General features: G+C 45.2%; 1 protein-coding gene across 2 annotated transcripts in view; it reads left to right on the top strand.

Moving 5' to 3' along the window:
* Positions 1-24514, top strand: part of LOC148026681 (ribonuclease II, chloroplastic/mitochondrial-like) — a 74839-nt gene that overhangs the window by 37979 nt on the left and 12346 nt on the right. The window lies entirely within an intron of this gene.

Raw genomic sequence — 24514 nt, 5'->3', positions numbered from 1 at the left:
TAAAAACTATCATTTCGTGCCTAAAATCTTGTGCGAATTCCAAACTCTACCGTTTCGCACATGCAACTTAATTCTTAGAGTAAACAAAACCCTATGCACGACATTAATCCTTTCATCCCTTCCACGAGAAATAATTCCTAAATTAAATTTTAGCGCTTAGAACCTAGGCTTGATTCATGTGTGCTGCGTTGGTCACTCTGCTCGCCTCTCCGGCATTACCGGTGGCTTAGACGCCTACGCTTCCTGCGACTTTCTTCTTAGGAGTCATTCGCCTTGCGGAGATTGGGTAGTCCGGACCTTAACGGTTTCGGTTTGACACGTTTGGTTGGGAAAGACCACTGGATGGGGTTCGTTGCCGAGAGAGTGGTTTGGGTGACTTGTGGCGGTTACTCTCTTCTCACTCTCTTCTTCTTCTTTTCTCCTCTCCTCCTTCTTTCTCTCTCTCTCTCTCTCTCTTCTTCTTTCCCTCTTCTCTCTCTTCCCTCTTCTCCTACTCTCTCTCTTCCTATTCTTCTTCTCTCCTCCCTCTCTCCCTCTTCTCTCTCCCACTTCTTCTCTCCCTCTTCTCTCTCTTCTCTCTCCCTCTCCTTCTTCTTTCCTCTTCTCTCTCTTCCTTCTTTCTCTTCTCTCCTCTCCTCTTCTTCTCTCTCTCTTCCTCCTCTTCTCTCTCTTCCTTCTTTCTTTTCTCTTCCTCTCCTTCTCTCCCTCTCTTCCTCTTCTCTCTCTCTCTCTCTTCCTCCTCTTCTCTCTCTTCCTTCTCTTCCCTCTCTCTCTCCTTTCTCTTCTCTCCTCCTTCTCTTCCTCTTCTTTTCTCTCCTCACTCCCTCTTCTTCTATCTCCTCACTCTTTCTCTTCCTCTTCCTCTTCCTCTTTCTCCTTCTCTCCTTCTTTCATCTCCTCTCTCCTTTCCCTTTCCTCCTTCTCTCCTTCCTCTTCTCACTGTCCACGGGGAGGAAACTGGCGCAGCTAACAACGAATGGGGGGCTCTTCCTGATAGACGCCCAGGGGCCGCAATCACTAGGCGGATGGAGCGCCTGTCTCTGACCGGGGGGCGGGGACACGTACGTCAGCAGGGGGGCCCACAACGTCCGACGGAGGCCCCAGGGGCCTGCCTACAGCAAACGGGGGGGGGGGGGGGGGAGGAGCTTCCTTTTGGCCAGCAGGGGGGAAAGATTTTATAATGTGTGGGAGGGGGGGAGGAAGCTGTTGATCGTCGCCAACTGGGGGGTTGCATGCCCCCCCACCTCCAGCTCACTCCCTCTCTCTCTCTCTCTCTCCCCCCGCCATGCTCACGGCAGGGGGAGAGAGAGGGAGGGAAATTAAAAAAAAAAACCAAAAAGGGGGGGGGGTGAGTTCCTATGGGGGAGGGCACGGGGTCACGGGGGGGGGGGGGGGAAGAAATGTTACATGCGCAGTAAGTGAAGACGGAGCTCCTGGCAAGCTCGAGACTCACCCTGCACCTGGTCCCATTGTCCACAGAGGGAGTGGATGATGGAGGCCCAAAGCTTTGCCAAAGGTGTATATATTGAAAGGCACTCCCCGCCAAAACCCACTTGATAGCGTGCCTTCCAAATATGCCATCCTGTAAGACTTTTTATGATCTGCCATACCTCTGAGCGCTCTGTTGTGGGCTCCAATACTTGGTGGCTGGGTAAAGCCTCCAAGCCAACCACTGCACAAGACCCAACCTCGAAGAGAAAAATCGTGTCCTCCATCTTGGCCTCATACAAAGGTGACGACCTTGGTTGACTGCATGCCAGCAAAAAGCTCCCCATGAGATACATCCAAGGTTGGGTGCCATATGGTGGAGAATACGGTAGGCTCCTCTCCACACAAGCTGTGCTGCCTCGCAAGACCAAAGGCAGTGCTTTGGAGTTTCCAAGTGCTGCTGTGGGCAGTGCTTACAACCTCCATCTTGCTGCATCTGAGCCAACCAACTCCAAATAGCCAGACCCCCATGTGCTAAGAGCCAAAGGAAATACAACACCCTCCTCGGTTTGCAGCTGTCCCATAGGCGACGCCAGAAAGTTTGACGAAGGCATCTGTGATGTTGTGCTCCGCCCAGTATCTGCTACGCGAAGGTGTCCAATCCATGTCCTCCTGCATCAGTACATGTCTAGCAATCCTGGGTGTGTACTCCAAGAACCTCAGTGGCTTCCTGGCGACCACAGTGGCCGGCCATAACCACTCTCTAGGGTCCCACTCTAGCTCATCAAGTGGTTTGCTCTCCCATATCCAAAGGCGCCACTCACGAAACTCCTCCTAGGGTATATAAAGGTCCAGTCTTCAGGTCTTCCCTTGGAGTCCAACCACACGAATCCTTCTCCAGGGAAGGACAACAATCTCCTCATCTTGCTATCCTCTGTCAAGGACCAAATGCTCCCCCGTCTTGCACAGTGAAGAAAGTCTCGTAGGGGGTACCACCCACTCTACCTGCCACCTGTAAGGGGATACTTGCCGGTGAGAATCTAGTAGCCCACACCTCACTAGGCTCCACCATTTCTCAGATCGGGGGGTCTAGCCACTCTTGAGGGATTGTTGAGTCAATCTCCCTCCTCAGCTCAGCTCCTCGCTGACAACCTGATGCCCGTTGCAACACCTCTTGATTTGCTATCCTGTACACCTCCTGCCACGTCCTGATAGTACGAGCAGGGCCAACCTTCTAGCTAGCCCATTGGATGTGGGGGCGCTCGCCAATCCATATCCCATCTCGATCTCTGACCTGGGAGTTCCAGACCATTGGCTAGTGGTGTATCTCCTCCTGGCATCCTGAGGGCCTCTGAACTAGGGCCTTGCGAAGGCCCTATCACCCTTGAAGTAAGTTGCGAAGGAAGGAAGATCTAGGTGGCGTGATCTGGGCAGTCGTGAAGATCCATCTCAAGGATGGCCTCCAACCACCGCCAAGCCTCCATTTGCGCTCTTGGAAATTTTGCACTAGGCGGCGTGTTGAGTGTAAAGGCCCTTTACGCGCTCTCCCGTGTATATATTACTTCACACATGTGAACCCACCCTAACGGGTGTAAGTGTACCGTACCCTAAGTATAAATACATTCTTTTATTCTTTGTGTGTACCACATTGGTACACACCTATCCGATTACTCACTCTCACTCTATCATTGTCAAACACTCTTCAGCTCTGAGTTATTGAACTCCTCGATTATTGTGCTTGCTCTCAGCTCTCTTTCTCTATCTACTTCTGCTTCACCTCTGCAAACTAGTATTAGAGCCAATGGCTCACGCAAGCAGGCAATCGGTTTGTCAGATTGTTGAGGAGTAGACAAGCAGGTAGGATGCAACTAACGTGCCAAGTGTCAACAGTTGGGTGTAGGCCTAACGTGCTAGGCATCAACAGTCGAGCCAGGCGACTGGTCGTGTGCAGGTGTAACGGACGTCAGTCTCGCAAACTGACGACTGATGGGGCTGCATGACGAGGCGACTTGTGCGACGGGATTGGAGGCATGCGACACGGCGGAAGGCTTGCGCGTGACGGGGACAAGGTGTCGGGCACACGGACGATGAGCGGGCTGCACGAATGATGGCAGAAGGTCAATGACATTTTCTTTTAATTTTTTCTTCACCTTATTTTTCCCCTTCTACCAAGTGTTCACACCTATAAGCACAGAGTGCAAATTTATGCAAATCTGTGTCTTAAAATTTGGGGCTTTTTCCAAATTTGGTGCTTGACATATATTGCAGTGACCACTGGACCATAAATTGCAAACATTGAGTGCACAGGCCTCAGAAAATTTTGGGGATTCTCAAATGTAAGTGAAATTTTTGCTTGGATGAGCCAATTTCTTGGAAATTGTGCACTGTTGGACCCCGAAATTTGGGGCTTTTGCAGAAATTGTGAAATTTCTGCAACATTAGCCGGCACTTGATGCTTGGGATGATGTATTTATGCAATTGCAGCAGAATCATTGCAGAAATTTTGGGGCTTTTCGCATTGCTGATGTAATTTTGAGTCGTGTTGAGACTGGATAGTGAAATTTGCAGCAGATTCACCGCTGAGTGGGAGTCTTTAGAGTTTTGGATGCTTCAAATGTTAAAAAAGGGCAATTTCTCTTGGTACATGCATTGCTGAATACTCATTATGCAGTGAAACAATGGTAAATACAGCATTTCGGTCATTGCATTTGGGAATTTTAGTGATGTACTGCTAAAGTGGGAGCTATCCTTAATGCAAATGTATCAGATTTGATTTGTGCACATGCTGTAATCAGTACTTGAGACTGAAATTTGCAGCAAAACATTTGCTTCTTGGACACTTTGGAAGTACAAGGGTGTGTACTTGCTGTTACAATTCAGAAACCTTGCTATTGGCTGAAGGCATTCAGCCCTTTATTGCAGTTGTGTATTGCTGAAGATGGCTGGCAGTGCATCTACATCTGACACAAATAATCTCTTTGAGATTCGTAAATGTAGTGACAAGTTAGACACGAAGATCGAGACAGCAAGTGTTCGTTGCGCGCGGAGAGACAGAGAGAGCGAGAGAGAGCAGAGTAAAGAGTGAGCACCTTTGTAGGTACAATGGCGAGTGTATAGCTTTAGGTTTTTAGATAGATATATATGTGTAAGTACGAGTGCTAAGGGTGTGTTCACACCCGAGCACATTTAAAGGCACGAGGGCCTTTATTCCCAACAACCTCCCACGTGAAGGCAATGTGCCTTAAGATGAGAAAAGAATTAGCTAAGTCTAGGTATGTACAAAGTTGAAATACATATATCTATCCAACTCCCATCATCTGTTGGCAATGAGCAACCCGCTCTGCTGGAAGACCCTTCGTGAGAAGGTCTGCAAGATTATTATCTGTATACACTTTGACAAGCTCAATGCTCTTGTTGTCAAGTACATCTCTATTGAAGTGGTACTTTACCTGTATGTGCTTTATCTTTGCATGAAAGACAAGATTTCGTTTTAGCATGATAACACTTTGACTATCACAATGGAGAACATGTAACTCTGTGATGCCAAGCTCTCCCACCAGACGTGAAAGCCATAAAGCTTCCTTGCATGCCTTAGTGGCAGCCACATACTCTATCTTTGTAGTAGACAATGCAACACACTTTTGTAGCTTGGAGATCCAAGGGAATGCTCCTCCTGTGAAAGTAAACACACCTAGAAGTGGATTTTCTGCAATCATCACGACAAGCATAGTTTGCATCTGTAAAGTCAACAACAAATGCCTTGTGCTTTCCAAAGCAGATGCACAATTCCTTTATGCCTTTGAGGTATCTCATAATACCTTTCACTTCATCCCAATGCTTCTTGCCAGGGATTGCCATGTATGTGCTAACCACTCCCACTGCAAAGACAATGTCAGGATGTGTAGCAACCATAGCATACATCAAACTGTCAACAGCTGAAGCATATGGTATCTTGGCCATTTCAGCCTTCTCATCATTAGATGTAGGGTTGTCCTCTGCACTAAGTTTCACATATGGAGGCCCCCTCCATATTGAAACTCTGCAAAACCTTGGAGATATACTCCTGTTGAGATAGATAGAGTAAGCCTGTCAACCTATCTCTGAGTATTCGCATGCAAAGAATGTGATTTGCATCACCAAGATCCTTCATGCCAAAGCTGCCATGAAGACTTTGCTTTAGTGAATTCAAGGCAAGTGTATTAGAGTGTCATTCAGTGGATGGATCACAAAGGGTCCAGGTGGTCTAGGTATGTCTTTGGGATTAATGTCCGTCTGGGGACAACTGGCTTGCCATCATTAGGCGTTGCGAGAGCTAATGGAGCTCCCCTTCCGAAGTGTGGTGGTCTATTTCCCAAGTAGTATGGTTGTGGATATGGTAATCTCCTCGATAAACGGCAATGCATAGCATCATGGCCAAACCTACTACTGTTGACACAAGGTCTGGATCTAGGTTCCATGCACTCGGTCAGGAGGTGGTTCCCTATGCAATACAGGCATTGCACGTGAGGTTAAAATAGGTCTTCTTATCATCTCTTAGAGCTTGGCCAGCTCTAGCTTTATATCCGCTAACTCCTGGCTTGAGTCAACACTCTTTCCTTTCTCTTTGTTACTCTGGCTAGATCTCTTGCTAATTGTCGTAGCTCTCTTTGAGGTTCTAGAGATTGCACTATCTTGGCTTGTGGCCCTCGAGCCTCTCTCTTTGAGTAGGTGCTTGTTTCAGCCCATACAAACTCGTTTTGAGTTTACATACCATCTTCTCTTTCCCTTTTGCCACAAACCCTTCAAGCTGTTGCATATATATGTTTTCATGCAGATCACCATGTAAGAATGCAGTCTTTACATCCATCTGTATGAGCTCCATATCTTCAGCTGCAACCAAGCCCAAGATGGTTCTCAATGTAGTCATCTTCACTACAGGAGAGAAGATCTCATCAAAGTCAACTCCATATTCCTGCTTGTACCTCTTCTCAACCAATCTTGCTTTGTACTTTGGCGAGGAACCAGAAGTGACCTTCATCTTGTAAACGCATTTGCATGGAAGGGTTTTCTACCCTTTCGGCAACTGGACCAAGTCCCAAGTGCCATTTTTCTCAAGAGATTCCATCTGTGACAATATGGCTTTATACCATTTTTTGTTGTCCTATCTGTCCATTGCTTCCTTGAAGCAAGATGGTTCACCACAGTCTGTCAACAGACATAATCAGTAGCCCTAGATGATCTCTTGAGTCCTAACCCAATGATCATTGTTTGCTGGCTGATCTTGCAAATTTCCATTTTTAGCATGCTGTCTTGGCATTTCAACCTGCAAATCAGCATTAACAGCAGTCTTGGCTGTTCCTGCATATGTGGTGGCTCATTATCATGGGCAATAGCTGGCTGATAATTTCTAGCATTAATTTCTGCATTTTCAGGTTCATTTACAGCAGGTATTTGCTGCTGTACAACGGGCACATTTTGCTGTCCAAAAGGTGTTTCTTCCCGGAATACAACCCTACGGACCTCCTCAGTCTTTTCGGGCTGTTTATGCATGCAATCTTCCCAGAAGATAACATCATGGTTGCGTACTACTTTCCTTTTATGGGGATCCCACAATCGATACCCCATTTCACCCTTATCACCATATCCTAGGAAAATGCATTTACAGGACTTTGGCTGCCCAACCACACTTCTTGGGGAACTCCCCCCCCCCCAAAAGGACCTGTAAGTGAACAGCTGTCATAATAGCCTTTGCCCAAAAACCATGGGGTAATGCAGCATGAGATTGTCAGCAGTAGTGTAGCAATGGAAGCATAAATATGTGCTGAAATAAATTGCTGAACACAAGACAAAAGAAAAGAAAGAGATAACACAATACAAATGAGAACTCAAATGTATGCTCGGGAAATGGAATCCATATACCAAGACATGAGACAATATAGATACAATGTGAGTCACCGGTTGTGGAGGCACTGGCACCTGCTTCCTCTCTCCAAGAACTGTCTAGTGATAAATGAATGTGGAGGAGGGAGGCTGACAATAAATAGGCCAAAATAAATGCCTAAAATATGACAGGTCGGCTAGCTTTAAATGCTGGCCAATTGGCTGCAAATAATGCCAATCCACAATAAACAATGGCAAATAAAATGCCTAAAATGTCTCTGTGCCCAGCCTGCTGAACCACAAGTCGAGACTCAACTATGAGCTAACTAATCTGCTAACAGAGACAACATTGTACGGACCTTATCCTGTATGGTCCGATTCATACACTCTGCAACTCCATTTTGGGGCAGATTATGAGGGGCAGTGAGCTCCCTCTTTATCCCTTTGCTATCACAATATGCCTGAAAGGCCTTGGACACATATTCCCCACCATTGTCAGAGCGAAGATACTTAAGTGTCTTATCAGTTTGATTTTCAGCCAATGCTAAGAATTTTTTAAACTTGTCAAGCACTTTATCCTTGCTACGAATAGGATAAACCCATACCTTCCTTGTAGCATCATCAACAAAGGTGACAAAATATTTATTTCCCCTTAAAGATAATCCTGGCATTTGACATATATCTGAATGTACTAACTCTAGAGGAGAAGATTTCAAAGAAAGAAACTTTTTGTGAGACGTCTATGCAGGTTTACCATAAATACAATGATCACAATGCTCAAAATTAGCATAACGAAAACAAGACAAGTAACCCAAACGAGAAAGCACTTTCATTCCTGTTTGACTCATGTGTTCCAATCGGCCATGCCACAAAGAAACACTTGGCTGCTCGGTCACGGAAACAACATGGTCACACATACTAGATACATGAAGTATTACTCTTGCATTTGCAGTCACGCTAGATCCCTTACAGATCTTCCATTTCCCATCACCAAAGGTGGTATGAAATCCATTGTCATCTAGCTGCCCTGTGCTAATCAGGCTCTTCTTGAGCTGAGGTACATGTCATACATGCTGAAGTGTGAAGACAGAACCATGCTGAAATTGTAACTGCACACTGCCAATACTTGCAATGTCACATGCATAGTTATCCCCAAGATGGACAACACCATGTCGACCCCTTGTATAGGTAGAGAACCACTCATGATGAGGGGTGACATGAAAGGAAGCTCTTGAATCGAGAATCCAGGTATGCATGTCATCATCTGTATCTGCAAGTAAAGCATGTGCATCAAAGGGTGAAGAGACAAAGAGTACGTCACTCCCACTATCATTGTCATGAGTGACTACATTCACCTCTTCAATTTTTACACTGCTTTTCTTAGGCTGATTGTCCTTCTCCTCCTTGCTATCATCTGTCTTCTTGCCTTTTCCTCTCTCTTTCTTCCATTTGTAGCATTCACGTTTAAAGTAACCCTTCTTGCCACAGTGATGGCATTCAACATCTTTGCCACGTGATTTACTGTGTCCCTTGCTATCATATTTGCCTTTTTGCTGTGATCTGCCCCTAGTATGCAAAGCACTGGAAGATTTACTGGATGCATTGTTCTGCCGATCCATTTTTTCCATGAGCAGAGTACTCTCTACATCAACATACAAAAGGATCACATTAGAATTGCTCATAGTAGTCCTGAATGTATCCCAACTCTCTAGTAGAGTGCAAAGCAAGAAAGTAGCCTTAAATTCCTCATCAATCATCAACTTCAAGGCAACCAGCTGGCTGAAAATGGAGTTAAACTCACTCAAGTGAGTAGACATTGTTGTACCCTCTTTCATATGTAAATCCATAAGCTTTTTCAGTCAATACACTTTGCTTGCAGCACTTTTCTGCGCATATAGTTCTTCCAATCGAGTTCATATAGCATATATAGAATCCAAACCTTCAATGTTAAACAGCAAGGCATCAGAAATTGATAGCTCGATGGTTGAGCATGCAAGCTCATTTAATTCATCGTAATCTTCCTGTTCAATGTCTGTAGGCTTTGCCCCTTTTGCATGTGCATCAGATTACTGTTGTCATTACTTTCAGCCATGATTTTCAGCCAAATGTGACCAAAAAACCAGCAAATGCAAGCCCAAAACTATCACCCAAGTGACCAAGGTATAAAGAAGTACCAATCAGCAATAAATAACCACGTAGAAGCACATATTTCAGATCTGTAATTAAATTTTTAGAAGCACGAAACCATGTGCTATAGCGTTCCACAACTGATTACAATTGTTCCAAGGACATATACATCACATTACATGGGAAATCCCAAAATTTTAGCTGCAATTTCTGTTGCACATGTACCCACGGGAATAAAATTTGACACGCACGGTCAAGAGAAGTCCAAAATTTTGTGCTCAAAGCATCAACCACACATCTGCATTTTCTTTGTCATGCATAGGACAGGCAAATTTTGCCAAAATAGAGCAATTTCGGCAAACCCCCCAAATTTTATGAAGTGTTGATGTCCAAATTGCGTGGAATTCAACATGCATGTACATAAAATGACCAAATGCTGCATAGATTTTGCCCAAACTGTAAAAGCCCCAAATTGCACGAGGTCCAATGTGTATCAATGTCGAAAAATTGGGTAAATGTTAGCCCAATTTGTGCATGTATATCAAAAGCCCCAAATATCGAGGACAAAATGTCACAAATTCGTGCAATTTCTGAGACAAATTTGTTTGTCCTGCATCACATTCTCCAAATCTGGAAAAAGCCCCAAATTTTCTGGACCATAGTTGCACAAATCTGGCCTTTTGTGCTTGGCACGTGAAACCTTGTTAAGAAAGGGGTGTGACAGTTGATTTTAAAAAAAAAAAAAAACGATTTTGAAAAAAAAAGGTGTGATGGGGTCTGTTGACCCCGTGCATGTCGCTGGCTGGACGTTGCCTGTGCCTACCCGCCATGAGCCCTTCGTGTTTGCACCATGCCAATAAAAACTCATAGTGGTTTCCGTTATTTTGTGTCTTTTATTGATGACCATTCTAGGAAGCTATGGGTCTACTTGCTTAAGTAGAAAAGTGAGGCATTGGATGCTTTTAAAAGGTTTTATGCATTGGTTATACTAAAAAAGGCTTAAAGTTAAAATGCATAAGAACAGATTATGGGGGAGAGTATGCATCTAAAGAATTCAATAAGTTTTGTGATGACAATGGGATTAAACGAGAGCTTACAGTTCCTTACAATCCATCATCTAATGGTGTTGCCGAGTGAATGAATCGCACATTATGTGAGAAGATTCAGTGCATGCTGTCCACAGCTAATCTCTCGCAATCGTTCTGGGGAGAGGCACTTAAAACTGCGGTGCATATTTGCAATCGATCTCCACATCATGCACTTGATAGTGGCATTCCTGAAGGGGTTTGGTTTGGCAAACCTACTTCATATGACCACTTAAGAGTCTTTGGTTGCGAATGCTATGTACATGTACCTGTTGATAGCAGAACCAAACTTGACATGAAATCTCATAGAGGCATTTTCTTGGGTTATGGAGATGAAGGTAAAATGGGCTATCGAGTTTGGGTTCCAAGCATAAAAAAGGTGCTACGCAGCCAGGATGTGATATTCAATGAGTCAAAGTTGCTGAAAAATGTCACATCTAATGACTCAAACAAAAAGAAAGTTAAATTTTAGCACGATCAGTTATTAGAGCAGCCATCAGCCACTGAAAATTCAGCTCCTTTTGATGCTGATTATGACAATCAGTGTATCATCATTGAGCAAGATGAAAATGAGCAGCAAGAGGAGGCTGAACATCAACTTGAGCACCAAAATCAGCATGCTGAAAATGAATTACAGCAGATTGAAATTGTATTACAGCAACCTGAATATGCAGTTCAGCAGCCAAACAATGAGGTCATTGACATTCCCTTGGATGTGGATCCATTACCTGATAACACAAATCATTGGGTAAGAAGGTCTACACGTGTCAAAAGACCTATAGAAAGATTTGATCCTTCTTTGGACTGCATTTTGCTCATAGATGAAGGTGAGCCTTTTATGTATAAAGAGGCCTTATCATGCGAGTTAAAGAAAAAGTGGGAGCTAGCTATGCAAGAAGAAATGAAGTCATTGCATTCGAATGATACTTGGGATTTGGTTACATTACCCAAGGATAGAAAAGCCATTCCTAACAAATGGGTCTATAAAATCAAATGTGTGGATGGCAAACCCAAATACAAAGCTAGACTTGTGGCTAAGGGCTATACACAAAAGGAGGGTATTGATTTTCACGAAGTGTTTTCTCTTGTTGTTTAAATGACCACTCTTCGAGTGTTATTTGCCATTGTGAGTGTTATTTGCCATTGTAGCATCTATGGATCTTGAACTTGATCAGATGGATGTTAGAACTACATTTTTGCATGGTGATTTGGAAGAAGAGATGTATATAAAACAGCCCAGAGGCTTTGTTATACATGGAAAGGAGCATTTGGTATGTAAGCTTAAGAGAAGCTTGTATGGTTTGAAACAGGCTCCTAGACAATGGTTTAAAAAGTTTGATGCCTTCATGCTCTCACATGGTTTTAAAAGGAGTAGTGCAGATCATTGCTTATATATTAAGAAGGGTGATGATGGAAGCCTTATTATACTTGTGCTTTATGTGGATGATATGCTTATTGCTGGTAAGCATAAAAGCTAGATTAATGCATTGAAAAGGCAGTTGAATTCAGCCTTTTCTATGAAGGATTTGGGTGCAGCTGATCATATTTTGGGCATGCGTGTCACACGAGATAGAGAGCAACAACTCTTATTTCTCTCACAAGAAAAGTATATCAACAAAGTACTTGATCGTTTTTCTATGTTTGATGCTAAGCCTCGTGGTGTACCTTTTTTACTCTATCTTAAGCTTAGCAAAGCAGATTGCCCAAAAGATGACAAGGCAGCTAGTACCATGAAGGGTGTTCCTTATGCTTTAGCTTGTGGTTCACTTATGTATGCTATGGTTGCTACTAGACCTGACATTGCTTATGCAGTGGGAGTTATAAGCAAGTTTATGTCAAATCCTGGCAAAGCACATTGGGAAGCAGTGAAATGTATCTTACGGTACCTTAAGGACACACAAAGAAAATGTATTTGCTATGGCAAAGGTATGTTGGATTTGCAGGGGTATCGTGATGCAGACATGGTAGGTATCTTGTGTTGTGCTAAGAATTGCTCTTAGCCACTTAAATAGCCCCAAAACATGCTTATTTTAGGCTTATTTTAGCCAAAACCCTAAAACGAAGAGCGGATCGAGAGAGTTAAGTGGGAGAGGATCTAGAACCCTAATTTTCTATAAATTGGCAGCTAGCCCCTCCACTCTTCCCCCAATCTCGTTTTTGCAGGTTTCAGGTGTTATCAACTTGTTGCTCACACCCCGTTCGCGGAGGACATCTCAGCCCTTGTTGTCTATCACTGTTCCCTATAGTTTCGCGCTTGTTTTCAGTCCTCCATACATTGATTGCTGCTGTTTGTGCCTAGCGACCGACTGCTGATCATCTGCACTGCTGTCGTACAGCCTGTCACGCCAGCAAACTGCTGCGTTTATAGGCCCTAGCTGCCCTCCTAATAGTTTTCTCTCCTGCTGCAGTTGCTGCAGTTTTTCTCTCTCCTGCAGGCTGTCCTACTTGCGTTTTTAGTATTTCTCTCTCCTGCAAGCTGTTCTATGTGTGTTTTTAGTCTTTCTCTCTCCTGTAGGCTGTCTCGCTTGCGTTTTTTAGTCTTTCTCTCTCCTGCAGGCTGTCCTGCTTGCGTTTTTAGTCTTTCTCTTACATGCTGCCTGTGTTTTTAGTCTTTCTCTCTTCTCACTGTTGTTTGTATCAGATCCAGCTTCTCACAGCTGCGTTTGTTGGTGTTTGACATTCGGAGGTTACCTTGTTGCCATTCGGGATCCGTTCAGAGCACGACACACTCTCCAATTCATTACCCTTGCCTTGATCCTTGAGATATAGGAGTTTGAGGTTCAGTATTCATTCACTGCATAGTGTGTTTGCTGCATGAGCATCGTATTATTAGTAGTCATATCATTTCATTTATTCATTGTGTTCATTGTCTCTGAGTTACCCTAACCCTAACTGCGTTCTTTTATCAGTCTGTGCTTTGTCGTACGGTTTCTGTTTATGCTTCTGTGTTAGGGTATTTTCTTTACATGGTATCAGAGCCTGGTACTCTCTGAGAAACTTAGGCCTTTGATTTGAGAGCTCTTCGCAAGAAGCAATAACAACAGTAGGTTCAAATGATTTTAAACACATCAACACCGATTCAGTTTCCAGATTAGCCTATGTCGAGAACGGAGTGAGAGTGGGCCGATCAACTTGCTTCACAAAGTTCCAATATGGTGGATGACACATTTGAGTACATGGAAGAAAAGATAGGTAAGCTGACCTTTGAAGAATATAAACTGATCATAGCCGATCGACGAAAGAAGATTGAGGAGCTCGACCGAAGGATTGCCCTTCAAGAAAAGCTTCTGAACGAAGGTATGCATGATTTTTACTCTTTAGATGTTGTGCGTAAGTCTGATGATGTTGCAGGGCCATTAGACCTCCATCAGGGATGGGCCTCTCTCTTGGAGAGCAAGATCCGGAGTATTTTCCATTTTTTCAGACTCTTTTGTCCTCTCCGGTGCAAGGTACTTTTAATTCGTCTTTTGTGCCTTATTCTTTTACCTCTTCTGTTTTGCACTATACTGGTAGAGATCACGTGGAAGAAAGAGTCCAGTCTGTTGACTACGGAAAATGTCCTCTTGAGGACCAATTGTTGTATGTTAACCACACATTGCGGGAATTATAAGAAAAAGTCAGATACCTCTTCTTCTGCCCTTCCTTCTTTTCCGTCTACTTCACATAATCAGAATGAATTTTGTGTTCCTTTCACTTCATTACATGGTGTATCATCATCTTCATAATTTCATTTTTAGTCTTTAAATGATAAAAATAAACAAAAAGAATCTGCACCTCATAAATCTTACTTTTAAAACCCACCCATTTCACCACATTCTTCCTCTACTTTACCACTTCCATTTACACCATTTACATTTCCATTTCAGATACCTCATGTCGCACCGCACATGACATCAGGGGGTTATGGAAACATAGGCACATCCTTTAGGACCTCATCCTTCCCTCAGCCTGGTGGTGTTCCACCTACCTCATACACACTTTCGGGATCATTGCAGCTTGGGTATCCCACTCAGTCTCTCCCGAGTGTGGATTAGTTGCCTCCATAGCTTGCCTCCATGGCATTGCCTAGTGGACCTTCTGGTCATATTGCAGTGTCCCAGTCTCACTTTGGACAAGGCTACTGTGTCCCAGTGCCTCCACTTATACCAGCACCTTATGGAAACATTCATGTTCCAGTGCCTCCGTATCAATCGGCACTCATTGGACACTCACAGCCTCCTTCTGCTTACCCACCTCTTCCCCCTCTCTCTTTCTCTTATCAGACACAACCACCTCCACCATCTTTCCCACCATCATCTTACACCGTCTACTTGACACCTCTTGGTTCTAGCTCATCTTCTACCAAGAATGCATTTAATGACAAGACTCGTTTTAACGGGTCAAATTTTACTACTTGGTCGAATTTGATGAGACGTGTCCTTGACTCACAGAACCTATGGGCTCTTGTGCAGGAATTGGAACCCCAAGCCGATCCTGCATTTGTTCCATATGAGGTCGTCCGCTCATGGAAGGCTAGGAATGTCTCCGCTATTGTCGAGCTGATGCAGGGCTTATTGCCCGAGTTTCATTCTCAGCTTCAGCGCTTTGACTTAGCGTCAGAGCGATGGGCACACTTGAGTGACCGCTATGCGGACCCGTCGTATTAATCTTGACCATGAGCTTCAGCTTTTCAAAATCACTGACCGGGATGACTTAAAAGTCAAGTTGGCTAAGTATCGACGTCTCCACGTTGAATTCTCGACTACGGGGACTCCCAAGTCCTTTGACGATCAAGTCACATTGTTCCTCAATATACTCCCCAAGAAATACTTCAATTTTGTGGAAGGAATAGTTTCAAAGCCTACCATGCCTACATTCTATGAATTTGAGTGTCAGCTGTTGCGTTACGCACGGTTATTCGATTAGTTTCATATGAATTCCTCTTTAGAGGGGGCTCTTATTGCTCATTCTTAGAAATGGCAACAAGAAAAGAGCAAACCAAACCAAACCTCCACTCAAAATCAAAATCAACATCAAAAGCTAAATAAATCTGGGGATTCTCAAGGAAACTCCTAGTCACAACTTAAACCAGGGTGGCAGAATGTACCTAAAAAGAATAGGTATTGTCAACATTGTCAAAAGGCTGGCCATTTTGATGACGAGTGTCGATTAAAGGCACGAGGCACAACACCAAAATCTAAGTCTCAGACCGGCACCCCACAGTCGGGCAACCCCAGCAGGGGAGACACGGTCATGGCAACGTGCAGTTTAAAGGTTAGACTCACACTGCCATCGCATAGCCATCTCAGTTGACAACGTTCTCAAATCTAGAGGGCTTGCCTAAGTTGTCTGCAGAGGCCCACATCGTCTCCGTAGAGACATCCGATGCGAGTCTCGTCCACATCTGTGAGTTGCCTCTTGACGAGGTTACTGCAAATGCCGACTCGTCACAGCCGAGCACTTCAGCTCTAGTTTCAGGACATTTTCCGTACCCGAGCCCCTGTAGCCGGGCGGGTCCGTATAGGAAACAACTTCTCGGTTAAGATTCAAGATCAAGGTTGCGTCAGTTTTGCCACTGACAAGGGTCCGGATCTGGCTTCGTTGGACAATGTATATCATGTCCCTCAGCTTGGGATGAACTTGTTATGTGCTCAACAACTTTGCTGGCTGGGGCGAGTAGTTTTCTTTACAGCGACCATAGTCTAGGTCCTTGACTCTCAAATTGGTTTAGTGATTGCTCGCGGTGAGGGACAGTTGAGGGCTTCGTGTTTCATAGCTTCCAGGCCTTAGCTACATCTCGGGAGCCTACGCACAATGAGCGTCTTTGGCATTTTCACTTAGGGCATCTTGGTTATGACTCACTTTATGAGTTGTCACGCTGTGAGTTGGTTGAGGGCCTTCCATGCCTGAAGCTAGCTCGAGATGTCTGTAAAGCCTGTCAGCTCGAGAAGTAGCAATGGATGTCAGTCCTCAAAGATCAACGTGAATCAATCTAAGAGGCTCCTCAGATCTATGTGTAGACTGAAGAGGAAATGGGGTACGACGACATCCATTGCCGCCTTGAACGGCGTGCTGTACTTCTTTTTGATAGTGGATGATCATTCTCGATACATGTGGGTGTACTTTCTCAAGCATAAGTCAGATGCTTTCACATATTTTTTTGCTTGGGTGCCGTTGGTTCATAACCAGACTGGTCATCGTGTTGGGTGCATGAGAAGTGATAGCGGTGGTGAGTTTATCTCCCACGAGTTTTCCATGTTTCTATAGAAGCATGGCATTTCTCGCTAGCTCACCTCTATCAACTTCCCCTCTCAGAATGGAGTCATAGAGCGTAGGAACTGCACAGTCATGGAAATGGCATGCTCTATGCTGTTCATAGTAGAGCTTTCTGAGCGCCTTTGGGTCGAGGCTGTTAATACTTCGGTGTATATCCTCAATCGGTGCTTGATTGCGGCTCTTTCTCAAAAGACCTCGTATGAGGCATTTTTTGGCTCTCGGTCTGTTTTTTTCGATTTCAGAGTCTTCGGGTGTCGTGCGTACATACACACGCTTGATGACAAGATAGGTGAGCTTACTTCCCGAGCTGATCTCCTTATTTTTGTAGGATATTCCTTTGAAGCGAAAGCCTAGCGTTTGTTCGATCCTCGAACAAACATGTGATTGTTAGATGGAATGTTGTTTTTGACGAGAGGGATACCCTAGGACGGCTCTTCGATGCGCTCACCTATCGTTCTGTTGTAGGAAAACTTCTTTGGTTAATTTACACTAGGCTAGATTTAGCTTACTCAGTTAGCATACTCAGTATTTTATAGCATCTAGGATGTCACATTGGATTGCATGTCTTCGTGTGTTGCGTTATTTGTGGTGTACTTTTTCTTATGGCTTGACATATGGCTCTGGTTTATGTTTGCAAGGGTACACTGATTCTGATTGGGCAGGAGATCCTGACACCCGGCGTTCCCATGGCGGCTACTTCTTTACCTTGGGCACGGCTTTCATTTCTTGGTCCAGCCGTAAGCAAGAGACGGTGGCGGTTTCCACGGCCGAGGCTAAGTATCGGGCTCTTTTCGATGACACCACCAAGGATATCTATCTGAGGAGTTTACTAGCGGTGCTTCATTTTCCATGTGACTCTCCCACAGTTGTCTATTGCGACAACCCGAGTACCATTGCCCTTGCGCGCAATCGATCATCACACCATGGACACGGCATGTGGGAGTCCACTTCCACTTTTCCAGAGAGCAAGTTGAGCTAGGCACTATTCGTCTAGAGTTTGTGCCTTTATCAAATAATTTTGGAGATATGTTGACTAAAGCGGTCAACCGGCCGGTTCTTCAGTATCTGCTATCCAGGATCGGCTCGGATACACACTCCCCTACTTCTTCAGCTTGACGGGGAGAGGGTGCTTCCCTCTTGCTTTCCCTTCCAGTTTGAGAGGGGGCGGCTTCTACTCTTGATCGTGACAGTGATGATACTTACAATTTTTAGATATTACATTTACTTATTCTTTTATATTGTATTATGGGCATTTGTAATTTCATCCGCACCGTCAGGATGACCTGATTGTAAAAGGGCACTTGGACAAGTGAACAATTCCCTTGCGAGGGCACTGTTCTAGTGGCACCGTTGCATATCATATTACATGAGCATGACATCTTGTATCTCTCTTTGCATTACTCCATGCATTAGCATTCTGTTTATGTAAACATGCATTTGTCCGCATTTATCCTTTTTCGGTCTTTTGCAGTGGTCGACTCTAGGATCCACCATATTTGTAGCATAACACATTGCAGTTCTCCTAACGGTAATTTCTCTACCCTTGCTTGCTTGCTTGTTTTGCTTGTCTTGCTAAGCCCACCATCCTTTTTTTTGCCTTTCCACATATTCACCACATGATTGACACATACACACACTTGTTCTCATCCTTAGGCACTTATCCTAGTCAGTGCGAGGGATTGGTCTGCTAGTTTTGTGCTTGACTTGGGTTTAAAACTCTCTTTATCTTTTCCTATCTGTCACTTAATTGGCTGCTGCCCTATATTACTTATGTATTTTCAAAAAATTTCAAAAAAAAAAAGGTCCATTGATTCCATCCGCCTTTGTAGGACTTGGTAGGCCCTTGGGCAGCCGCCGAGCACCCTTGGTCCGATGCCCTAGCCTCTCTGGGGTGATCACTTGGGCTCCCTTGGTAAGATAACCATCGCCTTTGTAGTCTTGGTAGACCACTGGGCAGCCGATGTGCACCCTTTGTCTGATTCCCTTGGCTGCTTTGGGGTGGGACGCCTTGGGGTAAATCAAAATTTAGGCTGGCCTACTTTTCTCGCCCTATTTTGGGCCTAAGAGGGAGTGTTGTACTAAGAATTGCTCTTAGCCACTTAAATAGTCCCAAAACATGCTTATTTTAGGTTTATTTTAGCCAAAACCCTAAAACGGGGAGCGGATCAAGAGAGTTAAGTGGGAGAGGATCTAGAACCCTAATTTTCTATATATTGGCAGCCAACCCTCCACTCTTTTCCCAATCTCGTTTTTGCAGGTTTCAGGTGTTATCAGCTTGCTGTCCACACCCTGTTCGCAGAGGACATCTCAGCCCTTGCTGTCCATCACTGTTCCCTACAGTCTAGCGCCTACTTCCAGCCCTCCACACGCTGATTGCTGTTGTTTCTGCCTAGCGACTGACTGTTGATCATCTGCACTGCTGTCATATAGTCTGCCACGTCAGCAGGCTACTGCGTTTGCAAGCCCAGCTGTCGCCTTGACAGTTTTCTCTCTCTTGCTGCTGCAGTTTTTCCCTCTTGCAGCCTGTCCTACTTGCATTTTGTCTTTCTCTCTCCTGCAAGCTGTCTTGTCTATGTTTTTAGTCTTTCTCTCACATGCTGCCTGCGTTTTTAGCCTTTCTCTCTCCTACAGGTTGTTTTGCTTGCGTTTTTAGTCTCTCACCTGCTGCGTGCGTTTTTAATCTTTCTCTCTCCTCACTGCTGTTTGCATCAGATCCAGCTTCTCACTGTTGCGTTTGCTGATGTTCGACATCCGGAGGCTGCCTTGCTGCGATTCGGGATCCGTTTGGAGTATGACACACTCTCTAGCTCATTACCCCTACCCTGATCCTTGAGATACAGGAGTTCGAGGTTCAGTATTCATTCACTGCACAGTGTGTTTGCTGCATAAGCATCGTATTATTAGTAGTCATATCATTTCATTTATTCACTGTATTCATTGTCTCTGAGTTACCCTAATCCTAACTGTGTTCTTTTATTAGTCTGTGCTTTGTCGTACGGTTTTTGTTTATGCTTCTGTGTTAGGGTATTTTCTTTACATCTTGGATGCTTGCAAATCTACTAGTAGGTATATCTTTACCTTGACGAGTGGGGCAGTTTCTTGGTGCTCTAGATTGCAAAAAATAGTAGCACTCTCTACCACGGAGGTTGAATATATTTTAGCCACTGAAGCTTCAAAAGAAGCAGTTTGGCTTGGTCGTTTGGTCAAGGATTTCAGGCTGTGCACCAAAACACTTGTACTTAGATGTGATAGCTAGAGCGCTGTATGCCTGGCTAAGAATGCCATGTTTCATGCACGTACCGAACATATTGATGTTTAGTATCATTTTATCAGACAGGTTCTGGATGATGGTCTAGTCATCCTGACTAAGATCAAATCACACGATAAAGTCTAGCGATCTCTCCCTTTTGTGAAAAGCTGGGTCTCGCCAAGCATCACGTGCTCCTATTGCGAGAAGGAAGACCTTCCATGCCTCCTGCTCTTCCCGTGCCATACCCTGGTAATCTCTGCCTCTGCCTTGCTGGTCCTCTTAGGCCTCCAGGTTGTTGAAGTCTCCTTCAACAATCGAAGAGTCCACCTCTAGAAGTCCTGCTGCAATCTCCATCCAGAACTTGTTGCATGCCCTAACCTTAGTAGGAGCATAGACATTAAGGACTCCAAGGCATGAGTCCCCTAAATCATTCAGTTTGATCCATAGGACCCTCCCTGCCACAATCGTCCCGTGATCTCGCACATAGGCGGTAAGGCTCGGGCCAATAGAGGTGTATACGTCTCCACTCCTGCCGTAGGTACCGATAGAGTACTCCGAGTAGGTGTGTGAGCTGCTTGGAAGTACCTTCCCTACTCGATGGGCCTCAGAGGGGGTGAGCTTGTGTTCCTGAAGAAATAAGATCTTGATCCTTCCGGCAAGGGCAAGCTGTAGCTCTTGCGGAACAATCAATTTTCTCGAACCATGTGCCCCACTGTAGTGGAAGTTGTTTATATTCCAGAATGCTAGGTGTAGAGGCATGGGGAAACTTGTGATTGACCGAACAAGCATCTGCTCGGTGTGGAAGTTGTTGATGAAGAAGAAGAGCTATGGGGCATGCGAATGTGAATGGCTTGGCTGCAGGCTTGGAGGGTGAACTCCATTCCCCCATGGTGGCTCTCGGGCGGACCATGGGGGTGATAGATGCTCTAGGTGGTACCACCAGGGCATCTATTTGCCAAGCTGAGAGGCGTGACTCTGTGCACTGGTAGAAGCGGACTGCTTGTGCGAGGGGCCACTAGATCACATCCATTGGTGAGCTCCACTGGGTAGGGGCTCGAAAAATAATGCTCAAATGTGGGACCTCAGCTCCAACCCACTAGTTAATGTCCATCATGGACCCTGGCCACTACTGGGAGAAGAGTGCTAACCCTCCTTCACCCATCCACTGGGAGATGCGGTATGCAACCTGGCCCCTCACTTCCTCCTCTATTTGTGTCATCGTCCAGTCTTCTGAATGAGAGGTTTGAAAGAAGAAAGCATAGTTTGGTCCATTCGATGGTGCTAGTAAATGGACCTTGCCGCTCCTTGACCTTGCGGACCATGAAGATCCCCACCTCCATAGGTAGTGGAAACTCTCCGCGCTCCGTAGCTCTCAAATAGGACCACAGACTACTATGGAAAAACTCCTATGCGAGCAACTGCGCCTGTTGAGGAAATGTGTGACGGGTAGTTGGGCCAGATGAGCTAGTGACTGTGCGGGGATGGAGGGGGTTGGGCTGCTGGTGAGGAAAAGATATGAGCGTGTGAGGCTCGTCACCCCCTGTGGAAAGGGGGGGAATGGGTTGGGGGGGGGTTACATGTATTGGGTGAGGATCAGGGGGGAGTGATCGGTGGGGGGGAGTGATCGGTGGGGGGGGATGGTGGGAAAGAGGAAGAGTGAGGGATGGTGGGGTGATTGGAAGTATGAGGCGGGTGTGAGGGGGGAAGAGTGGCCCCCAAAAAGGGGGGGGGGGGATTGTGGGGTAGGGTCGGGGGGCAATCCATGAGAAAGGTGTGGGCATGGGGAATGGGGGATCTCGGGTGGGGTGGGCTGTGACACCTCAGTGGGTGGTGGGGGTGGAGGCTTGTGATCTTGCTGGGTGGGATAAGCGAGGGGTTGCTGCAGGGTGCCTTGATGGGGGCCCGTCACCCTCCTGCTCTATGCTGCCGTGGCTGTGTTTGAGGGGTTGACTAAGGTTCCCCCTACCGTCTCCCTCTCTGTATTCGCTGGACCCGTGTAAAACCGTTAGCATCCACCTACGGGTTTGCCGGCTGAGCCGCTTTGGCTTCGAACCGCGTTTAATCTGCTACCTGATGCCAAAGTCATGGCATCACAGGCACTGACCAGGCTGCCTAGTCACAATAACTTGCTGTGTGAAAGAGTGTCTGCCTGTCTCAATCTCAAGAAACTTAGGTATGTTCTTTGTATATTTCACAACCACCCGTATCTTCGAGACTCCTGCGGTTGTCATTGCATCCGTGAAGGAGGGAGGAAGAACTGTGCCAAAAATCCTTCCAAAGTCCTCCACTAACTGATGATACTCTATTGCCAGTCCGGGGAATAGAAGGGTGACCGGGTGCCTAGGAAACTTGTTGTGGAGTGCGAATTCCTCCATTGTGAAGCCACTATACCAGGGAACCATATAGATGACCCCCTTCGTGGAGGCATAAGGTGAGCTATCCACTAGGATGATCCCCTTCGTGGAGGCATAAGGTGAGCTATCCACTAGCTCACGGACTGCATCCACGGAGGTGAGTCGAACCATGAAGATCCCTTGACCCATGAGAACTGCCTCCGCAATCTGCGCTGTGCCAATGCGTATTGTGGAGTGGAGCCAATCCCGAAGCCGGGCCTTGGATGGAGTGTCCTACGACCTGACCAAAGATTGTTGTTTCTTTCAGTTCCAGCTTTGTGGCACGGACGGAAAGGAGCTGTTCCTAGAAAGGACAACGCACAAGGTGTTTGACTGGGGGGACACTTGCAGAATGCACCGGCGTTTGACGAGAGGCTTCCATTGCACGTCACTGCTGAGGACCTACCAAGCTAGTTGCTGTGAGTGGGGGAATGTTGCTGCAGACGGAGGGAGCAACTAGGTTTTTTTTTGTGGGATTTTCGTGGTTAAGTATTAGGCCTTGATAGGCAGACAACGGGCTTTGCAGGTCAGCGTAGGGCAATCAGGTGTGACAGGTCAGATAGGTCACGGGGGCAGCTCGGCGACAGCGCAGGGTGATCAGGCAGGTTGCGGGGCAGATACCTTAACTGATCCCATAGTAGAAGTACACAGAAGTTCTGGTTGAGTCAAAGGCAGATAGGTGGCCATAGAGTGGTTGAGAGGGGTGGGCAAAGCTGAGAGGGCTTGTTTGGTGGAGGATGCAGGGGGCCTGAAAGCTGTCAGGGAAGAAGACGAACTTGACGTCTATTCTTGTTGGCGTAGGCCAAGTACACTGGATCCGCCTTCAAGCACTTTCTTTCTTTCTTTCTCCTCTCCATTTTCACTTCTTTCTTTCAGTTTGGTCATGTGCTTCTGCATTTGCTGCACTTTGACATCTTTTTGCAGTAATTGCACGTCTTTGGTTTGATCGATGAACCTTTCGAATGGTTGGGACTGGATGGATAAGCATGGGAAGGTGTTTTGGAGCAATTATTTGATGAAGAGGATGAATGGCGGTATGGGTATTTTCTGGTTTTTTGACCAGCCAGCTTGTTCTTCACTAGATCCACATCTTTTCCAGGATGGTGGGTAGAAAGGCTTGTTCAGTTGCCATGGTAGCATTGTGGTTGAGACGACTTTGTTTTTCGTGCAACGAGAGAAAGACAAGCTGGTTGAAGCTCTAGGTAACTTGGTTGCCCATAGTTATCAACTGCATAGTTGTAGCAAAACCTTGATATGACTCCAGCAGGCCATTAAGAATGATGGAAACATGCTGATTATTTGGCACGACTTCTTCAGTATTTAATAATTACTGTTGAAAATCTTTGATGCCGGTGAGATAGAAATAATAGTTTTGAAATGAAGAGAGAGAAAACAAATCCTTGAATAATAGTAGACCACTAATAGAAGAGTCACTGTTTGCTTTGATGGAGTCGAATAATATGAGAATAATATTTTTCTCTTGCTGTTTTCTTGATGACCAGAGATAAAAATATGCTGAAAATAATAATTTTGTGAAATAAAATATTACCCAAACAAGGCGGCAATCAACAATATACTGAACTCAGACATAAGTGGCAGAGAATGCTCTGATTATGTGAACATCAGAGGAAATAAATAATATTTTCCCAATAAGTGCACCCAAAGAATGCAATTTGTCTTTAATCTTGATGGAAATCAGCATGAACAGTCTCATGAAGGACCTCTTCAATGTGCAACAGTCAAAGAAGATGATTTTTTTTCAGCCCAAAAGTGAAGAAACGTGAAGACAATGTGGAGAGGGTGGTTTGGATGTTGAGGAAGTGAAATTGGGCAAAAGGCCCAGTTTTTTTTTATACAAATTGAAGATGAAATTGCAGAAATTATGAAGAATTGTTACCCAAATGCTGCGTGATCAATGCCAAAATGTAACATGTGAGGCTAAATTGAGCCTTGATTTTGATGAATTGGCGGAATTTTAGAAAAGCCCCAAATTTGCCAATGAAATTTTGATAGAGTTGAGCTCAAACAGTGAAAAGTTCTAATTTTTGTTGGGAAATTGAAGGGAATATGAAGAATTCTGTAAAACGGGTAGTGCTCAATCTTGTGATCAATGCTAA

This window comes from Lygodium microphyllum, chromosome 13, assembly GCF_053477565.2.
Source record: "Lygodium microphyllum isolate KBCC chromosome 13, Lygodium_microphyllum_v1.1.10, whole genome shotgun sequence".
NCBI lineage: Eukaryota > Viridiplantae > Streptophyta > Polypodiopsida > Schizaeales > Lygodiaceae > Lygodium > Lygodium microphyllum.
This window is presented reverse-complemented; position numbering and strand designations above follow the sequence as displayed.